Genomic DNA, 21800 nt, shown 5'->3' with positions numbered 1-21800 from the left:
TTTGCATAATAATTTGGAACACAGTGTAGTGTTTAAAGCCCACACTCATCGCAGAATTGACTTCGAAGGGACTCCCAGTCAATGATATCCTGATCTCTCCTGGATTACCCTTCAAAGAAAAAAACACTTAAAACCTTTCCTTCTGTCCTTGAAAAACAAAGATCTTAAGTACCATTGGGGTTTTCCATTTGCACTTATAGTGATGAAAGATAGACACTCTACTTTTTTACGATCCCTCAAAGACCTTTCAGCCTTCCGCTCTGACTTGGAGATCCCACTACTTAACCTGGCGGTTTGAGATCTGGAACTTACAACTACTTGTCCATTACCAATTTGGCAGAGCAAGAGGCCCAGGAGAAGCAGACCTCCATCCAGAGAAACACCACAATGGAATCCAACCTGAGAGATTATTTTACCTCTATGCCATGGAAGATGCCTTTAACTTGATATTTTTTATAGGATGTTTAATGTTAATGTTTGCCTATTTTCTCTTATTTATCATTGTATTTGCTTGTTATATATCTGGACAGTGAGCTGGGAATAGCTCACCCGACTTTTCTTTAGTGCTCTGTTAAGTGCTGTTGCAAGATGCCTAGTGCAACTACACCCTCACAAGGGTTTGTCTTTCCCTGGTTCCTCCCTTGTAAGTGCCTCAGGGGAGGTTAGGGAGATCTACTATCTCTACACCATTGATTTTCTAAAACTTTGATTTAACACCTAACAGAGGAGGAGGAGTTTGAGAGCTGACTAAGTTCTGCTCTTCTCTTCATCTATAATAGTAACATCATTGATATGTACTTATTCTTTTTTGAATTTTTGTTGGGTCTTTGTCTCCCCCAATCCCTCTTGTGTGTTAATCAGTAGGTTAAAAAATTATCAGCTGTCACTGTTCTACTATCTCCTGAATCCAAAAGAGGACCCGAATAATCTGTGGCTCAAAGTTCAATATCTAGGTAAAACTTCATATACTTCACACTACTACACTCGAGACAATGGTATAACGTGTATAACGTATTCTGACCCCTTTATTTTTTCACTCTTTGTTTCATTGCAGCTATTTGGTAAATTCAAAAAAGTTATTTTTTCTCATTAATGTACACTCTGCACCCCATCTTGACTGAAAAAACAGAAATGTAGAAATTTTTACAAATTTATTAAAAAAGAAAAACGGAAATATCACATGGTCATAAGTATTCAGACCCTTTGCTCAGACACTCATATTTAAGTCACATGCTGTGCATTTCCTTGTGATCCTCCTTGAGATGGTTCTACTCCTTAATTGGAGTCCAGCTGTGTTTAATTAAACTGAGAGGACTTGATTTGGAAAGGCACACACCTGTCTATATACAGTGGGGAAAAAAAGTATTTAGTCAGTCAGCAATAGTGTAAGTTCCACCACTTAAAAAGATGAGAGGCATCTGTAATTTACAATCATAGGTAGACCTCAACTATGGGAGACAAACTGAGAAAAAAAAATCCAGAAAATCACATTGTCTGTTTTTTTTTTTCATTTTATTTGCATATTATGGTGGAAAATAAGTATTTGGTCAGAAACAAAATTTCATCTCAATACTTTGTGATATATCCTTTGTTGGCAATGACAGAGGTCAAACGTTTTCTGTAAGTCTTCACAAGGTTGCCACACACTGTTGTTGGTATGTTGGCCCATTCCTCCATGCAGATCTCCTCTAGAGCAGTGATGTTTTGGCTTTTCGCTTGACAACACGGACTTTCAACTCCCTCCAAAGGTTTTCTATAGGGTTGAGATCTGGAGATTGGCTAGGCCACTCCAGGACCTTGAAATGCTTCTTACGAAGCCACTCTTTCGTTGCCCTGGTGGTGTGCTTTGGATCATTGTCATGTTGAAAGACCCAGCCACGTTTCATCTTCAATGCCCTTGCTGATGGAAGGAGGTTTGCACTCAAAATCTCACGATACATGGCCCCATTCATTCTTTCATGTACCCGGATCAGTCGTCCTGGCCCCTTTGCAGAGAAACAGCCCCAAAGCATGATGTTTCCACCACCATGCTTTACAGTAGGTATGGTGTTTGATGGATGCAACTCAGTATTCTTTTTCCTCCAAACACGACAAGTTGTGTTTCTACCAAACAGTTCCAGTTTGGTTTCATCAGACCATAGGACATTCTCCCAAAACTCCTCTGGATCATCCAAATGCTCTCTAGCAAACTTCAGACGGGCCCGGACATGTACAGGCTTAAGCAGTGGGACACGTCTGGCACTGCAGGATCTGAGTCCATGGTGGCGTAGTGTGTTACTTATGGTAGGCCTTGTTACATTGGTCCCAGCTCTCTGCAGTTCATTCACTAGGTCCCCCCGCGTGGTTCTGGGATTTTTGCTCACCGTTCTTGTGATCATTCTGACCCCACGGGGTGGGATTTTGCGTGGAGCACCAGATCGAGGGAGATTATCAGTGGTCTTGTATGTCTTCCATTTTCTAATTATTGCTCCCACAGTTGATTTCTTCACTCCAAGCTGGTTGGCTATTGCAGATTCAGTCTTCCCAGCCTGGTGCAGGGCTACAATTTTGTTTCTGGTGTCCTTTGACAGCTCTTTGGTCTTCACCATAGTGGAGTTTGGAGTCAGACTGTTTGAGGGTGTGCACAGGTGTCTTTTTATACTGATAACAAGTTTAAACAGGTGCCATTACTACAGGTAATGAGTGGAGGAAAGAGGAGACTCTTAAAGAAGAAGTTACAGGTCTGTGAGAGCCAGAAATCTTGATTGCTTGTTTCTGACCAAATACTTATTTTCCACCATAATATGCAAATAAAATGAAAAAAAAACAGACAATGTGATTTTCTGGAGTTTTTTTTCTCAGTTTGTCTCCCATAGTTGAGGTCTACCTATGATGTAAATTACAGACGCCTCTCATCTTTTTAAGTGGTGGAACTTGCACTATTGCTGACTGACTAAATACTTTTTTTCCCCACTGTAAGACCTCACATCTCACAGTGCATGTCAGGCAAACTGAAAATCATGAAGTCAAAGGAACTGGCCAAGAAGCTCAGATACAGAATTGTGGCAAGGCACACATCTGGCCAAGGTTACAAAAGATTTTCTGCAGTACTCAAGGTTCCTAAGAACACAGTGTGTTAGGCATCCAGTTTCCCCCCACTGCACAGGGGGAATCTCAAGCCATGTTCCTCTGCAGTCTCCCATTTCTCTGCAGCCACAGAGATTCCTGCCTAGCAGAGATGTAAGTCCCAGCATCTTGCCCAGGCTGAGGCTAGGCATCTGGTTGCTCCTTCTGGCTTTGCTATAACACCATGCTTGAGTGAGCATCAAGCAGACGCTCCAGGGACTAAAGCAAAACACTGTGTGCACAACTAAGGGTGGTGCTAAGGTTAGGTTCCCAGGCCGTATAGATAATAGATATAAACCTAGAACTCAACTTAAGTGTAAGCAGAAGTCAATCTATTGTAGTACGAAAGTAAACGTTTTGGTGAAATGTTGACCTTGTTCAGTAATGGGATATGCTGGAGTCACACATAGCAATCTCACTAGCAAGATCGCTGCTGAGTCACAACTTTTGTGACACAACAGTGATGTCACCAGCGAGATCGCTGTGTGTGACAGCGATCAGCGACCGCCCCCTCTGCCGGTATCACTGATTGCTGCAAGAAACCTCTGGACTTTTTTTTTGTCGCTGGTCTCCTGCTGGCCAGCACGCATCGCTGCGTGTGACAGGCGGGAGACCAGCGATCAGCTGTAAAAAATAATAAAAAAATTAAAAATATTGTTATTCTCACCTTCCGACGTCCCGCGCAGCCATCCCGCCTCTCTCCACGCTCCCGGTCCAGTGATCCTTTGCACGAATGACCGCGAGACGTCGCGCTCCCGCAAGACCGTGACATTCTTGCGGTCATTCTCGCAAAGGATCACTGGGACCGGGAGCGTGGAGAGAGGCGGGATGGATGCGCGGGATGTCGGAAGGTGAGAATAACAATATTTTTTATTTTAATTCTATTTTTTACAGGGATGGCATCAGCGCTAACGAACACAGCGATGCCGCGCGCGTGGCATCGCCGTGCTAATCGCTGGTGAAGCTGTCTGTGTAACAGCTCACCAGCGATCAAATAGCGACTTACCAGCGATCCTGACAGGTTGATATCGTTGTCGGGATTGCTGGTAAGTCGCTATGTGTGACTCCAGCTATAGACTATCCTTAAGTGTCAATGTGAAGCGAAAAAAGAAGAAATATGCAGCACTCACCGATATAGCTGAAAAACTGTGCGTCTTTATTTCACACAAATTCCAACAATAGATGTGTGGACATGCAGGACATTAGAGGAATGCTAGGGGAGGGTGGTGCCGGACAACGGCCGTTTCGCGATTACTCGCTTCTACGGGTCCAGGATAGGTCTCCCCGACAACGGCCCGCTGGGCTACTTTACCCCCTTCCGGTGGCAGACAGGCCCTGGGAAATGGTTGGCATGGACTTCGTGGTGGGCCTGCCCAAGTCCAGTGGCAGCACGGTGATTTGGGTTGTCACCGACCATTTCTCTAAGATGGTGCACCTGGTGCCCCTTTCTCGGCTACCTTCCGCATGGGGCCTGGCAGTGTTGTTCATCAAACATGTCTTTCGTGTACATGGCATGCCGGACAAGATTGTTAGTGACTAGAGTTGAGCGAAACGGGTCGAAAAAATTCAAAAGTCGCCGACTTTTGGCAAAGTCGGGTTTCATGAAACGAAACCCGACCCTAGGATGAGGTCGGCCACGAGGTCGGCGACTTACGCGCCAAAGTCGCGTTTCAAAAGTTTGTTTTGCGCTCTTTTTCAGCCAATCAGGATCCACGGACACTGTGGGCAACGTGATGACATAGGCACGGGTCACAACCATCTTTCAGAAGGGCATGCAAGTGATTGGCTTGCTTTGGTGGGCGTCACAGGGGGTATAAAAGGGCGTGCACGCCGACCGCCATCTTACTTCTGCCGATCTTAGTATAGGGAGAGGTTGCTGCTGATTCTGTAGGGAGAGCGTTAGGCAGGGAAGAAGACAAAAGAACTGCTTCTGCTGCTAGCGATTTGGCCTGCACAACACACAAGTCACTGTGTGTGCAGTGCAAGGGGAGGCTATATTGTGGTGTATCAGTGGTGTTGGTTGTTGGGCTGCCTTCTAAGGCTTCCTGACACGCTGGCATTGCTGTTTACCCACTGCTCCGCAAACTGCTTTTTTAAAAGCAATCCAATCTCCCTTATCCTCTAGTCACTTTTGTCACAGCTGTGCCATCGAGCGTGTCACATAGCGCTCAGATATCAGTGGGCCTCACACAATCTACAAGTGTCCAGTGTCCAAAAGTGTACGCAGAGATTCAAAATCTCCATTATCCTCTCGTCACTTTGGTCACAGGCAGCTGTGCCATCGAGCGTGTCACATAGCGCTCAGATATCAGTGGGCCTCACACAATCTACAAGTGTCCAGTGTCCAAAAGTGTACGCAGAGATTCAAAATCTCCATTATCCTCTCGTCACTTTGGTCACAGGCAGCTGTGTCATCGAGCGTGTCACATAGCGCTCAGATATCAGTAGGCCTCACACAATCTACAAGTGTCCAGTGTCCAAAAGTGTACGCAGAGATTCAAAATCTCCATTATCCTCTCGTCACTTTGGTCACAGGCAGCTGTGCCATCGAGCGTGTCACATAGCGCTCAGATATCAGTGGGCCTCACACAATCTACAAGTGTCCAGTGTCCAAAAGTGTACGCAGAGATTCAAAATCTCCATTATCCTCTCGTCACTTTGGTCACAGGCAGCTGTGCCATCGAGCGTGTCACATAGCGCTCAGATATCAGTGGGCCTCACACAATCTACAAGTGTCCAGTGTCCAAAAGTGTACGCAGAGAATCAAAATCTCCATTATCCTCTCGTCACTTTGGTCACAGGCAGCTGTGCCATCGAGCGTGTCACATAGCGCTCAGATATCAGTGGGCCTCACACAATCTACAAGTGTCCAGTGTCCAAAAGTGTACGCAGAGAATCAAAATCTCCATTATCCTCTCGTCACTTTGGTCACAGGCAGCTGTGCCATCGAGCGTGTCACATAGCGCTCAGATATCAGTAGGCCTCACACAATCTACAAGTGTCCAGTGTCCAAAAGTGTACGCAGAGAATCAAAATCTCCATTATCCTCTCGTCACTTTGGTCACAGGCAGCTGTGCCATCGAGCGTGTCACATAGCGCTCAGATATCAGTAGGCCTCACACAATCTACAAGTGTCCAGTGTCCAAAAGTGTACGCAGAGATTCAAAATCTCCATTATCCTCTCGTCACTTTGGTCACAGGCAGCTGTGCCATCGAGCGTGTCACATAGCGCTCAGATATCAGTGGGCCTCACACAATCCAAAAGTGTCCACTGTCCACAAGTGTGTGCAGAAATTCTAAATCTCCCCTGTCCTATAGACACCTTTTACCTTGTTTTACATTACTATATAGTTTGTTGGATTTTGTCTACATTTCTACCAAAAATGAGGAAGGCTGGTGGAAGAGGCCGTGGAATTGGGCGGGGGTTGGCAGCTGGTAATGATGGTGTTGGTGGTGGATCTGATGGTAGTGGCAAGAGCAAAATAGGACCGAATGCAGGAGGTGCTGACCCTGCGTCATCGTCTGGCTACATAAGGCCTCGAACGCTTAGTTTTCTAGGAGTTGGCAAACCGCTTTTAAAGGCAGAGCATCAGGAAAAAGTTTTGTCTTACATTGCTGACTCAGCCTCCAGCTCTATCGCCTCCTCTTCTTCAGTTGTAAAAAGTAAAAGCACTGAGTCGTCATTGGAGGCTCATGTTCATGAACCACACCTTTCCTTGTGTCCTTCACCCCAACCAAGATTGAAGGATGACGCAGGCCATCCTACTGATTACTCCATGGAGCTGTTTTCACATACCATGCCTGGATTATCAAGTCAAATGGTGAATTACCCAGGCCAAGATGAATCTGACATGGAGTGCACTGATGCACAGCCGCTGATGGATGATTCTGCTGGTACATTCACTCAGAGCACTACATTGTCCTCGCAGTGTACAGAGCCAGATTTTGACCCTGATGAGACTCAGGTGCCCCTTCCCGCACACTATACCACCATACACGGTGACACAGAGGAAGGTGCACATGACATAGAAGAGGAGGTGATGGATGACCCAGTTGTTGACCCAGATTGGCATCCATTGGGGGAAGAGGGTGCTGCTTCCAATAGCTCAGATGAGGAGCATCCACAGCAGACATCGACATCGCAACAGCTGTTATCTGGCAGGCCCGGAGCACTCCAAAGACAGGTTCCAAACATCAAAAGAGTTGCTGGACAGCTTGTCCAGAGGGTCAAAAGATCACAGCGTGCTAGGCCGCAAAATGTCTGCCAAAGTAGGAAGAGTGCAGTGTGGCACTTTTTTGAACAAAATCCTCATGATCAGGCCAAGGTTATCTGTAAGAAGTGCGCAAAGACCTTTAGCCGAGGGAAAAATCTGAAAAATTTGAATACCAGTTGCATGCTTAGACATTTAACCAGCATGCACTTGCAAGCGTGGACACAACACCAAACCTCAAGTGCCACATGTGCAACTGATCACAACGAAGGTAGTCAGCAACGCTACATTGTTTCCCCCACTGTAAGCCCACCGGTTAGCACAGCAGCAAATGTTGAGGTGTCGTTGCAAGGCCACAGCAGTCAGGGAATCCCACTGTTATATCAACGAAAGACTGATTCTAGGCCATCAGAAAGAACACCAACTCCATCACCATCATCAACCCTCTCTCAGTCCGCCCTGTCCACCGCTACTTCCACCATATGCAGCTCTCAAGTCCAGCTCACCCTCCCAGACACTATGAGTAGGTCAAGAAAGTACTCAGTCTCTCATCCGCGTACACTGGGTTTGAACGCCCACATTGCCAAACTAATCTCGTTTGAGATGATGCCCTTTCGGTTGGTGGAAAGCACAGCTTTCCGCGAACTCATGGCCTATGCAGTACCACGCTATGACCTACCCAGTCACCACTTCTCTCGCAAAGCCATCCCAGCCCTCCACCATCATGTGAAAGACCGCATTGTCCATGCACTCAAGCAGTCAGTGAGCGGAAAGGTGCACCTCACAACTGATGCATGGTCCAGTCAGCATGGCCAGGGCCGTTACGTGTCCATCACTGCGCACTGGGTTAATGTGGTGGATGCAGGGTCCACAGGGGACAGCGGTGGTGGGACAGTGCTGCCTAGCCCACGGTATAGGAAACAGTTGGCTGTAGGCGTTCGACCCTCCTCCTCCTCCTCCTCCAGAAGCGAAAGCTCATCCACAGAGCGCAGTCGTACGAGCACTCCATCTGTAGCTGCCACTGTTGCACACGAGGTGTCCCCCTATCGAGCAGCTAGTGGAAAGCGTCAGCAGGCTGTGTTGCAGATGATGTGTTTGGGCGACAGACACACCGCCGAGGTGCTGGCCGAGTACTTGAAGCGACAAACTGAGTCATGGCTGGGCAGTGTACATCTTGAGGCAGGCAAGGTAGTTAGTGATAACGGCCGTAATTGTGTGGCAGCCATAGCCCTTTCAAAACTCAGCCACATACCTTGCTTGGCTCACACATTGAACCTGGTGGTGCAGTGCTTCCTCAAAAATTATCCGGAGTTAACAGCCCTGCTCCAGAAGGTGCGAAGACTGTGCGCGCACATCCGCCGGTCGCCTGTACACTCCGTTCGTATGCAGAAGCTGCAGCGATTGCTCCACCTTCCCAACCACCGCCTCATTATCGACATTGCAACAAGGTGGAACTCCACCCTGCACATGGTGGAGCGGCTGTGCGAGCAGAGGCAGGCCATAATGCATTTGTGGGAGGATACACGGCCAGGCACTTTGAGAGCAGACATGGAGTTGACAGGCGTGCAGTGGTCGAAGCTGAAAGACCTTTGTAAAGTCCTTCAGTGTTTTGAGGAATGCACACGGCTGGTAAGCGCAGACGACGCCATCCTAAGCATGAGCATCCCACTTATGCGTCTGCTCATGCAAACTTTGACGCACCTTAAGGAGCAGGCGTCTGCAGCCAATGTTGATGAGGAGGAAGAGGAGGAGGGAATCCTTGATGACATTCAGCAATTGTCTGCTCAGGGACCTCTCCTGGACGAAGTGGAGGAAGAAGAGGAGGAGGAGGATGATGGGGATGATTACTTAGGGGAGGAGGATGCATCTCGTGGGGCAAGTGAAAATGTTGGCGTGGCAAGGTCTGGTACAGGGTTTGTGCGTGACTGGAGGGATGTGGATTTGCCAGAAAGTGCTCCTCCACCCAGCACTCGCAGTGCATCATTGACACCGGGAACATTGGCCCACATGTCAGATTATGCCTTGCGGATCCTAAAAAGGGACCCCCGCATTGCCAAAATGATGAACGATGACGACTACTGGTTGGCCAGCATCCTGGATCCACGCTATAAAGGCAAATTACAAAACATCATGCCACAGGAGAACCTTGACCTAATATTGGCTAATAAACAAGCAACTCTGGTAAATCGGTTGCTTGAGGCATTCCCAGCAAACAGCAGCGGTGATGGTTCTCACACGAGCCGTACGGGCCGGGGGCAGCTTGGCAGAGGTGTTCGTGGTGCACACAGCAGAAGTGGCGTTGGAGACAGGGGTTTCATGACAATGTTGTGGACTGATTTTTCAAATACCGCTCACACAACTGGTAATACTGCATCGATGGAAAGTGACAGGAGACAGCAGTTGTCAACTATGGTTACAAACTACTTTTCCTCCCATATCGATGTTCTCCCACACAGGTCATTCCCCTTTGACTATTGGGCCGCTAAACTGGACACCTGGCCTGAATTGGCCCAATATGCCTTACAGGAGCTCGCTTGCCCAGCTGCAAGTGTGCTATCGGAAAGAGTCTTCAGTGCAGCTGGATCAATCCTGACAGAAAAAAGGACCCGTCTGTCAACCCAAAATGTGGATGATCTAACCTTCATTAAAATGAACCACGCATGGGTTTCCAAGGATTTTGTCCCACCTTCCCCTGATGACACATAGGGTGACAGAAAAATGGCTTGCTTTGGTCCACCTCTTCCTGGTACTTCACCTATTTCGCCTTTTGCATCAGCTGAATGTCCAACATCAACATATGCCACTTACTAAAACTCCCTAACTGTGCTGCCTCCCCCCCCCCCATGGCCGGGGTCACCACCTACCGCACGACACCGTGCGAGTGCCGTTGCCCTGGACAGGTGGGTAGGCCGACTCTTGGGCGCGGGCACTGGCACAGGGTCCCTCATAGTGCAATCAAGTGTCTCTGACGGCGGTGGTGCACACCCGCCGTCAGACTCACCGCTGTACTATGAAGGGCCCAGTGCCAGTACCGACGCCCACGAGTGGGCCCCCCTTGCTTGGGCAGGGCCCCAGCATTTGCAATCTTTACCTCTCCCTGCTCCTCCTCTGTGTAATCTGGGCCGTCAAATCCATACTGTGCCTGACACCGTCTGAGCCTGCCTCCTGAGACATATATTTTGAATGTGTACGCTATCCATACATGTTATCCGGGGATACGGTACCCTTTCTAAACTTTGTGCAATGATGTGCAATCCATACTGGGCCTAACACCGTCTGAGCCTGCCTCATGCTGTATAGACATATATTTTGAATGTGTACGCTATCCATACATGTTATCCGGGGATACGGTACCCTTTCTAACCTTTGTGCAATGACGTGCAATCCATACTGGGCCTAACACCGTCTGAGCCTGCCTCATGCTGTATAGACATATATTTTGAATGTGTACGCTATCCATACATGTTATCCGGGGATACGGTACCCTTTCTAACCTTTGTGCAATGACGTGCAATCCATACTGGGCCTAACACCGTCTGAGCCTGCCTCATGCTGTATAGACATATATTTTGAATGTGTACGCTATCCATACATGTTATCCGGGGATACGGTACCCTTTCTAACCTTTGTGCAATGACGTGCAATCCATACTGGGCCTAACACCGTCTGAGCCTGCCTCATGCTGTATAGACATATATTTTGAATGTGTACGCTATCCATACATGTTATCCGGGGATAATGGTACCCTTTCTAACCTTTGTGCAATGACGTGCAATCCATACTGGGCCTAACACCGTCTGAGCCTGCCTCATGCTGTATAGACATATATTTTGAATGTGTACGCTATCCATACATGTTATCCGGGGATACGGTACCCTTTCTAACCTTTGTGCAATCACGTGCAATCCATACTGTGCCTGACACCGTCTGAGCCTGCCTCCTGAGACATATATTTTGAATGTGTACGCTATCCATACATGTTATCCAGGGATTCGGTACCCTTTCTAACCTTTGTGCAATCACGTGCAATCCATACTGGGCCTGACACCGTCTGAGCCTGCCTCCTGAGACATATATTTTGAATGTGTACGCTATCCATACATGTTATCCAGGGATACGGTACCCTTTCTAACCTTTGTGCAATCACGTGCAATCCATACTGGGCGTGAGAACGGCTGGCGAGCTGTTAAGCAAGCTACAGCACCTGTCCAGACAAGTACAGGGATTCCCTAGCGAGGAGACTTATTTGATTGTTTTCAATGTTGGGACAGCAATTTTTGGGGAGCACTATACTCTGGAGAATGATAGATGGGGCCCACCATACACTGGAACATTCCAAAGGTGGACATCAGACACTGGAGCAGCATTTACAGGGCCCATTATACACTAGAGCATTAGAAATGGGGCCCATTATGTTTGGAGCATTATTTGGGCCCATAAGACAGTGGAGCTTCATCCATGGGGACCAACATATACTGTAGCATTATGTGGAGCTCATCATATACTGTTTCAAACATTATATGGGACCAATGATTCTGTATGGAGAAATAGATGGGCCTCGTCATGAGATGTAAAAAGTGAGGTATTTTTCATTGGACTATACCGCTATTTCTCTGCCGTATCGGAGCATGATGAGTTGTGGTATGTGTTAAAGGGGCGCTCTTTCGCCCAGGGCACATGAAAACCTGGAGCCAGCCCTCCCCCCCCACAGTTTGTAGCCAAATAACCCCCATTTTTCAGTGCGTAACTTGTAATATAAAGTTAATTAAGGTTGACAAGCTTAAGAAAGAAGAATTGATGCTTTTGGCATTCAAATGGGCACTGTAGGTGTGTTTCCTGTCCTCTCACTGCCGACTTTTATTCCCCATTGACTTACATTGGGTTTCGTGTTTCGGGACGACCCCGACTTTTCCCTATAATCGGACGATCTTGCTCGACCCGACTTTTGGAAAAGTCGGGTTTCACGAAACGAAACGCGACCCTAAAAAACCAAAAGTCGCTCAACTCTATTAGTGACCGGGGTCCCCAGTTTCCATCTCGGTTCTGGAGAGAGCTCTGTCATTTGCTCAGCATTGAGCTAAATCTCTCCTCGGCTTATCATCCTGAGATGAATGGGTTGGTAGTAGAGGGCCAACCAGACCTTGGTCACATACCTACGACATTTTGTCTCGGCCAGGCAGGATGACTGGGCATCCTTGCTACCGAGGGCGGAATTTGCCTTGATCAACACTGTGGCCGATTCCACTGGCCAGACCCCATTCCTCCTTAATTACGGCCAGCATCCGCACATTCCGGTGCCCATGCCCCGTGTTATCCACAGACTGGGTGTTGGAGGCACGTGACCGAGGATGCCATCTGGGCCTCCAAGGAGTGAATGAAGGTCTCCATGTATGCACACCGGCGCCCTGCCCCAACCTTCGCCCCTGGCGACTTAATCTGACTCTCCGCTCGTAACATCAGGCTGCGGGTTGAATCCACTAAGTTCGCTCCTCGCTACATAGGTCCTTTCAAGGTCCTCGAACAAGTTAGCCCTGTGGTTCGAGGACCTTGAGGTGAATGCCATTGTGGGGTGCAGGATGATATGTGGAACAAAGAATTATCTTGTGGATTGGAAGGGTCATGGCCCAGAGGATCAGACTTGGGAGCCTGTGGAGAACATCCACGCTCCGCTACTTGTTGCGGCCTTTGAGCGTAGTGAGGCTCAGGGGGAGGGGACCCTAGGGGGTTAATGTTAGGCGTCGAGCTTCCCCCACTGCACAGGGGGAATATCAAGCCACGTCCTCTGCAGTCTCCCATTTCTCTGCAGCCGCAGAGATTCCTGCTCGGCAGAAACATCGGTCCCGGTGTCTTGCCTAGGCTGATGCTAGGCGTCTGGTTGCTCCGTCTGGCTGTTCTATAACACCATGCTTGAGTCAGCAGCAAGCAGATGCTCTTGGGACTAAGTCCTGTCTTTTGATTACTGAGAATGCCCATGGGACGACCTCTCATTGGAAGTCGGAGGTCACATGTGCAAGTACCGTTCCTGCTCAGATTGGTCCACTGGGAAGGTCCCGGAAGGACGCCGCTATAAAAGAGTCGCATGGCCGCTCAGCCATGCACTAGTATAGACTCAAATGCATATGGTGTGTATGATGATGGATGCATGTATCTGGTGACTGACTCATTATAAAACTCCTACCCTTGATTGTGTCTGTTGTTAGGGTCTAGTCATTAGAGTCAGCAACTGTCAGTGGCTAGGCTACATGCCACAGTGCATTTCAGTCCTCTGCACTTGCTAGCGTCTGATTATGCCTCTCTGATCAGGACACTGTCGTACTGCGCCAGGTAGCAGTAGCCGCAAGTGCGGCGCCGTGCTCATCTCTAGCGCTTTCCTCCCCACTCTGAGTGGTTAGTGGCATCCACCGAAGCGGTACAGTGTGCACTTGGCGCGATTATATTTACTTTTTCTTTTGCTGGCACCGCAGCCGCGGCGCAGAGCGCTGATTGTCTAGAGGAACTCTTGCCCTGTGCCTCTGGGACAGAGTTCTGTGGCCTTTAATTAGCACTCACCCAGATGAGCTCTGTGAGTTCCACAGGCTCCAGCGTTTGTTTTAGTGGCTCTGTGAGGTAACAGAGTTCGCTCCTGAGCACACTGGGTCAGCGGTTAACCCGCCGATGTGTGTTTTGTATTCCGCCATTACTAAGCAGCAGTTTACCATCTCTGCACGGTGGAACCCGGGCTGCGAACGCACCTAGCCTCTACTTTATATTATTAGGTGCATTCCGCAAGCCTTAACACAGTGGCCTCCATAATCCTTAAATGGAAGAAGTTTGGGACCACCAGAAGTCTTCCTAGACCTGGCCGTCCAGCCAAACTGAGCAATCGTAAAAGAAGAGCCTTGGTGAGAGAGGTAAAGAATAACCCCAAGATTACTGTGGCTGATGCAGTAGGGAGATGGGAGAAAGTTCCACAAAGTCAACTATCACTGCAGCCCTCCACCAGTTGGGCTTTTATGGCAGAGTGGTCCGACGGAAGCCTCTCCTCAGTGCAAGACACATGAAAGCCTGCATAGAGTTTGCTAAAAAACACATGAAGGACTCACAGACTATGAGAAATAATATTCTCTGGTCTGATGAGACGAAGATAGACCTTTTGGTGTAATGCTAAGCGATATGTGTGGAGAAAACCAGGCACTGCTCATTACCTGCCCAATACAATCCCAACAGTGAAACATGGTGGTGGCAGGATCATGCTATGGGGGTGTTTTCCAGCTGCAGGGACAGGAAGACTGGTTGCCAGTAAAGGAAACATGAATGCCGCCAAGTACAGAGATATCCCGGATGAAAACATCCTCCAGAGTGCTCTGGACCTCAGACTTGGACGAAAGGTTCACCTTCCAACAAGACAATGAGCCTAAGCACACAGATAAAATAACAAAGGAGTGGCTTCAAAATAACTCTGTGACAATTTTTGAGTGGCCCAGCCAGAGCCCTGACCTAAACCCAATTGAACATCTCTGGAGAGACCTGAAAATTACTGTCCACCAACATTCACCATCCAACCTGATGGAACTGGAGATGATCTGCAAGGAAGAATGGCAGAGATGTAAGGAGAAGACCCAGATCAGGCCTACTTACTACGTTATGGATCCAGAACTGTTGGGAGTGCCACCCAGGTTTCACGGAGGAGAGCTTAAGGCCCCAGACCGACCTCTGCACATAGGAGTAGGTGGCGTGGCTAAGATAAAAAGGCCACAGCGCGTGCGATATCAGTTAGTGGCCATGGGAACGTGCAGCGCGCAGGATAGCAGTCTTAGGGATCCTGCAAAAAAGCCAACTGCCAGAGCAGGCGTAAAACAGCAGAAGCTAAAAGCTGCTATCAGAGATTGCCGACAACGATGTATCTGGTCCACGCTGACATCGCTGACTGTGAATGACAGGACGTCCAGTTAGGACATAAGCACGCGCACGCACCGACGGGAGAATTTGGACACCTGTTGTGGAGAGGTTTCCCTTTGTACCTTAATTGAGTCACTCATTGTCCCTGTACGCTGACAGGGGGAAAGACTGGACTCTGTCCGGCTCGTCGTTTCCTGACACACGGTACACCGACTGGACCACGAGGAATCACTGTCGCCTTCAGGAGCCAAGATGTCATCTTTTCCAGGACTCCACCAGACCACGAGGAATCACAGCTGCCAGGATCCAGGACACCATCTTTTCCAGGACCATATCGGATCCCTTACGCTTCACAGCTTTGGCAACAATGTCCAAATCCTGAACAAACCACATTCTGGCGTCATCAGACTGATAGGTTTTCTATTCTTGAACTTCCTAACCTATTCTTCGCACTCGTTTCCCCTAAGTTACGTACCCTGTGTTACTTTATACTGTTTTCCCTGTTGGAGTATACCTGTTAAATTAAACCCCACATTAACCCTTGTTCTGCCTCCGACCCATTATTGCATCTTGCAACCTGCTCACACTTGGTGTAGTCAGCAGGATGCAGTCTACTGGCATGAAGGGGCAGATCAAGTGTCTGGGGAGGGCCTTAGGTACAGCATTTTTCTGGGCTCAATGTTATTATTATTATTATTTATTTGTATAGCACCATTGATTCCATGATGCTGTACATAAGAAGGGGTTACATACAAATTACAGATATCACTTACAGTAAACAAACTTACAATGACAGACTGAAACAGAGGGGAGAGGACCCTGCCCTTTCAGGCTTACATGCTACAGGATGGTGAGGAAGGAGACAGTAGGTTGATGGGTTGCAGCACTTCCGGTGTTGGTTGAGGTGAAATCTCCGGTAGTGGTGAGGAGGCAGCGGGGTCATTGCAGGCTGTAGGCTTTCTTGAAGAGGTGGGTTTTCAGGTTCCATCTGAAGGATCTAAATGTGGTTGATAGTCGGACATGTTGGGGTAAAGAATTCCAGAGGATGGGGGCTATTCGGGAGAAGTCTTGGAGGCGGTTGGGTGAGGAACGAATAAGTGTGGAGGAGAGAAGGAGGTCTTGGGATGACCGGAGATTACGTGAGGGAAGGTATCGGGAAATTAGTTGAGAGACATATGGAGGAGACAGGTTATACAATGTTAAACAACCTACCTAAATTTAATGGGAATAACACCATGTTGTGGAGCCGGACTGAACGTATTAAAGGGATGATGAGAATGCACTCTATGATACCCGACCTACAGGTGGAGGTCGCCATGATAGTCCTGGAAGGGGAGGCGAGGGATTCATTGATACTACGGCCCCCCAGACAGCGGGATAAGCGTGACAAAGTGTTATGTATACTGGAAGAAACACATGATGTAGGAGACCTGCGCATGTGACTGTTTACCCGGATTCAAAAAAAGGGGGAGACGGTGACACAGTTTATGAACGTATTGCAGGAAATACACACTGCCATATAGACGGTGTGGGTAGAGTCGATTGGCGTGATGCTGCTTGATCAGCTAGTGACCGGGTTGAGAGATGCTCTGCTGAAACAGGGAAAGCGGGAGCTCTTTCGTGTGAACCCGCACATGACTTTTGCAGAAGTTGGAAGGGAGGCGTGTGCGAGTGAGCAAGAACAGGGGGTGACAGTTCCAGTGGCAAAGGTCCGAAGCGGAGAGATGGCCATGAATGCAGTGGCTGCGCCCAGTTGGGTGGAAGATTTGTGGAGAGAATTCCAAGAGATGAGGGAAGATGGACAGAATCTAAAAAGAAGGTGACCTCGCTGAGCTCATCTGGTAGCAGAGCTTTCTCAGAACCATGAAGGGCAGAAGAGTGTCTATATGGGAGGAACTTCCAACCTGCTTCCTCTGTGGAGAGCTGGGGCACATGGCCCGGATGTACCCACAATGGGGGCGGCCTCTCCAGGGTCATCTGTTAAAATAGGAGGCTCCGAGGCTGGGGGACGTCACCAGGAGCCAGAACAGCCAGTAAGAGGAACCAGAAATCCCATCAATTTAGTTTCAATGTGTCTGTTCATCTGGGCAAAAATAGATGGACGGGCCATACGCTGTCTGGTAGATACCAGCTCCCAAGTAACCACGATGCCTGAGAAGTATTTCAGAAAATGTTTCCCTGAAGCGATGAGGCCTGAGTAAGGACAAGTGATAACGTTGACGGCCGCCAATCAGCTCTTCATCCCGGTCACAGAGGTGGCATGGATGCAAATTAAAGTCTGCGGCAAAGACTTGGGCTGCAGAGGTGTGGTACTGACTACGGGTTACACCGAGCATGGATATACTGTTACCCTGGGGATGAATGTGCTTAAGGAGTTCGGAAGTTGGCTTATCAATGAGTCCCCAGATCTGTTTCTGAGACAATGGAGCCCCCAAACGCCTCAAAGGAAATTATTTCAATAGTTGATTCTGACAGCTCAGGCACAAGAAGTCTCCTGCAATGGAAAAGTGCTGGGCAGAGTGGTCATTCCAGCTGTGAACAATCTTGAAATACCTCCGGGGCAGACCATGCTCTCCATCTCCATTCGGGCATGCACCCCTCTGGAAGGAGTGGAAGTACAACTAGAATCAGCTGCTATAGAGAACCTACCACCCGGACTCCTAATTTCCCAAACATTGGTTACCGTCCGAGATAGGAAGGTGCCCGTGAGATGTGTAAATTTGAGAGAGGACACACTGACACGTTTCCCCAGGCATGAAATAGCTCAAATAGTCGGCATGTCAGAGGAGCTGATACCATCACAGATCGTACAGATGACGGCAAAAAAAGGAGACTCTTGGACTGTAGCAGTAGAAACTCATTCAATGTTGGAACCCCCACGGCATAGAAAAGGACAAAGAATCTTAGAACAAATGCGGGCTGAACTAACAGAGCTCACACCGCAACAGATACTGCAGCATATCAAGACATATTTGCTCGTCATGAGGACGATTTTGTCTGTACCACTACAATTGCTCATGAGATCCCAACGGGTAATGCTGTGCCCATAAGAGAACGCTACCATCAAAATCCTCCACAGCTATACCAGGAGGTGAAAGGAACGCTCTCACAGATGTTACACAACAGTGTCATCCAAGAAAGTCAAAGCCCATGGGCTGCTTCTATAGTTCTAGTACAAAAAAAAGACGGCACTCTGAGATTTTGTGTAGATATTTCTCTACCCTAGATCTGGCCAGTGGTTATTGGCAAGTGCCGATGTCCAAACACGATTGAGCGAAGACGGCCTTCATACTACTTATGGGTCTGTTTGAGTTTAATAGAATGTCGTTCGGGCTGGCCAATGCTCTTGGAACTTTTCAGCAACTGGTTGAGAGGTGCTTGGGTGACTGAATTTCAAAGCCACTTTGATCTATCTAGATGATACAATTGTCTATGCCGCCACGTTCGAAGAAAACCTGCAGTGTTTGGAGAAAGTACTGAGCCACTCCAGAGACATGGAATGAAAGTAAAACCGTCCAAGTGCCATTTGTTCCGCATCCAGATCGAATACCTAGGACATGTGGCCTCTTTCCGTCCCATGGAAAGATTGCAGCAGTGCAAGATTGGCCCACCCGGAAGACTGTCAAGGATGTCCGAGCTTTTCTGGGAATACCCAGGTGCTATCGCCGTTTCATGAAAGACTTCTCTCACATCATGAATCCGTTATTAGATCTGCTGAGAGGATTTTCGTCTGCAGCCAAAAACAGGCAAATCCAGTGGGGAGAATGGCAGGAGAAAGCATTTCAAGCCTTCAAAGTGGCTTTAACAGAAGCACCCGTCTAGGCCTACACTGACTTCTCTCGGCCCTTCATTCTACTTATTGATGGAAGCTTGCATGGACTAGGAGCTGTGTTGTTGCAGGTTCAGGACGGGAGGGAGCGAGTGATTGCTTACGCGAGTGCTTCTCTTCATGAATCCGAACAGAAACCGGACAACTACAGTTCATTCAAGTTTTTGCTGCTGGCGTTAGTGTGAGCTAAGATGGAGAAGTTTGTGGAATAACTGTCGGGGTCTGAAGTTCTGGTGCGCGCCGACAAAAACCCATGGCCCACCTGGAGAATGCCAAGCTAGGGGCCCTGGAAAAATGGTGAGTGGCAAGAATGGCTAAATACCGGTATAAGAACGCCTACAGAAGGGGGGCTGAAAACACTCAGGCGGATGCGTTGTCCAGAGTGACACATGAGAAACCTGGTCCTAGCCAAGACAAAGAACTTGAAGCTGAAGAGGTTCCTGGGTTCCGGAGTCCTGCCAGGACGTTGGCAGCCATGCAGGAACAGGTACAAGCAGAGCCCCAGGAAAATGTATTGGGACAGCCTCGGGATTAGTGGGTGCAGATTCAACAGGAAGATGGAGAGCGTGCACAAATATGGCAGTGGGTGGCCTGCAAACATCTGCCTAGCAAGAATGAGAGGGAGGCCCTGTCTCCTGGGACTCTACAATTTCGTTGACAATGGGAGAGATTACACCTAAAGAATGAACTAATGCACAGGAAAATTCAACTACAGCGAGCCCTATCCATCACTTCGCAAGTGGTGGTTCCCGAGGCCCTGTTGCACATAGTGGCTGTGGAGGAACACGAAAAAGGAGCACATTTCAGCCAAGAGGAGACGTGTTAATGGCTACAGAAATTAGTTTTTCATCCCTTACTGAGGACGAAGGTAGAAGAAGTGTGTCGACATTATAGAAACTGTGAATTGTCTAAACCCCCAGAACAGAGTGTTAGGCGTCGTTTCCCCCACTGCACAGGAGAAATCTCAAGCCATGACCTCTGCGGTCTCCCATTCCTCTGTGGCTGCAGAGATTCCTGCTCAGCAGAGACATCAGTCCAGGCATCTTGCCCAGGCTAATGATAGGCATCTGGTTGCTCTTTCAGGCTCTGCTGTAACACCATGCTTGAGTCAGCAGCAAGCAGATGCTCCAGGGACTAAGTCATGTATTTTGCTTACTGAGCATGCCCGTGGGATGACCTCTCCTTGGAGGTCGGAGGTCACATGCGCAGGGCCCGTTCCTGCTCTGATTGGTCCACTACTGGAAAGGTCCCGGAAGGACGCTGCTATAAAAGAGTCACATGGCCGCTCCGGCAATGCGCTAGTATAGACTCTTGGGGCTTATGGTGTGTATGAAGACGGATGCTTGTTACCGCTAATGACTCATTATGAAACCCCTACCCTTGGTTGTGTATGTTGTTAGGGTCTAGTGGTTAGAGTCAGTGCCTGTCAGTGGCTAGGCTATATACCACAGTGCATCTCAGTCCTCTGCACTTGCTAGCGTCCGACCGTGCCTCCCCGCTCAGGGCACTGTCGCACCGTGCCAGGTAGCAGTAGCCACCATTGCTGCGTCGTGCGCAACTCTAGCGCTTTCCCCCCCACTCTGGGTGGTTAGTGGCGTCTGCCAGAGCGGTGCCGTGCACTCTGGTGCATTATCTCTCATTTGGTCTCTTGCTGGCACCGCTGCAGCGGCGCCGAACACTAGTGGACTAGAGGGACTCTAACCCCGTGTCCTTGCGGCGGAGTCCTGTGTCTGTATACTATCGCTTATCCGGCTGAGCTCTGTGAATTTAACAGGCTTCAGCATCTACATTGTGCGGCACCGTGGTTCTGTGAATTAACAGAGCTCGCTCCTGTACACACCGTGTGACGCTAACCCACGTGTGTTCGTTTATTATTTGCTGTACAGTCTCCGCCATTACTTAGCAGCAGTATTCCATCACTGCACGGTGGATCCCAGGCTGCGAACACGCCTCATTATCCTTTTATTATTTGGTGCGTTCCGCCAGCTTAACAGTATACTAGCGCCAGGGTCTGGCTAGTAATGGTGGACGAACAACAACTCCACAGGTACATCCAGCAGCTGGAGGGCAGGTTGGCAACTCTTGAGCGCACAACCTCAGCTGTGGATCTTAACGCAGTCGCCGTTCATGCAGCCACGGAGGCTGTCTCCCATGTGCCCACTGCCATTCCTGCCCCGACTTTATCCCGCCTCCCACGGCCCGAGAAGTTCTTGGGCGATAGTGCCTCTTGTAGGGGTTTCGTGAGCCAGTGCACTATACAGCTGGAGCTGCTGGCTGCACGATTCCCCTCCGAGCGGGCTAAGGTGGGATTTATTATTTCCCTCTTGTTGGTCAGGGCTTTGGAGTTGGCCACACCGCTGTGGGAGCGTGGTGATCATGTGGAACAGAGTGCCTCGCAGTTCTTGGGCACTCTGAAGCAGGTCTTCCTGGGACCGCGAGTCACCCATGACACCGCGCTCCGGCTGCTGGCATTGTCAAAGGGTTCGTCCATGGTCAGCCACTTTGCAATCCTGTTCCGGACGCTAACCTCTGAGTTGGAGTGGCCAGATAAGGTCCTCATTCCGGCATTCTGGAGAGGTTTGGCTGACCATGTGAAGGACGCCCTGGCCACCAGGGAGATTCCCGCCACACTGGAGGAGCTTATCACCGTCTCCACCCGTATTGATCTTCGCTTTGCCGGGCGAAGGTTGGAGCGGTCCCAGTGTAGGCAGAGGTTTAGGTTGGCATCCAGTTTTGCTAAACCTCTGGAATCTCCCGATCTGGCATCCGAGCATCAA

The sequence above is a fragment of the Dendrobates tinctorius genome, unplaced genomic scaffold (assembly GCF_039654945.1).
Source record: "Dendrobates tinctorius isolate UK_male_01 unplaced genomic scaffold, ASM3965494v1 ptg000019l, whole genome shotgun sequence".
In the NCBI taxonomy this organism is placed as follows: Eukaryota; Metazoa; Chordata; class Amphibia; order Anura; family Dendrobatidae; genus Dendrobates; species Dendrobates tinctorius.
Note: the sequence above shows the minus strand (reverse complement) of the source record.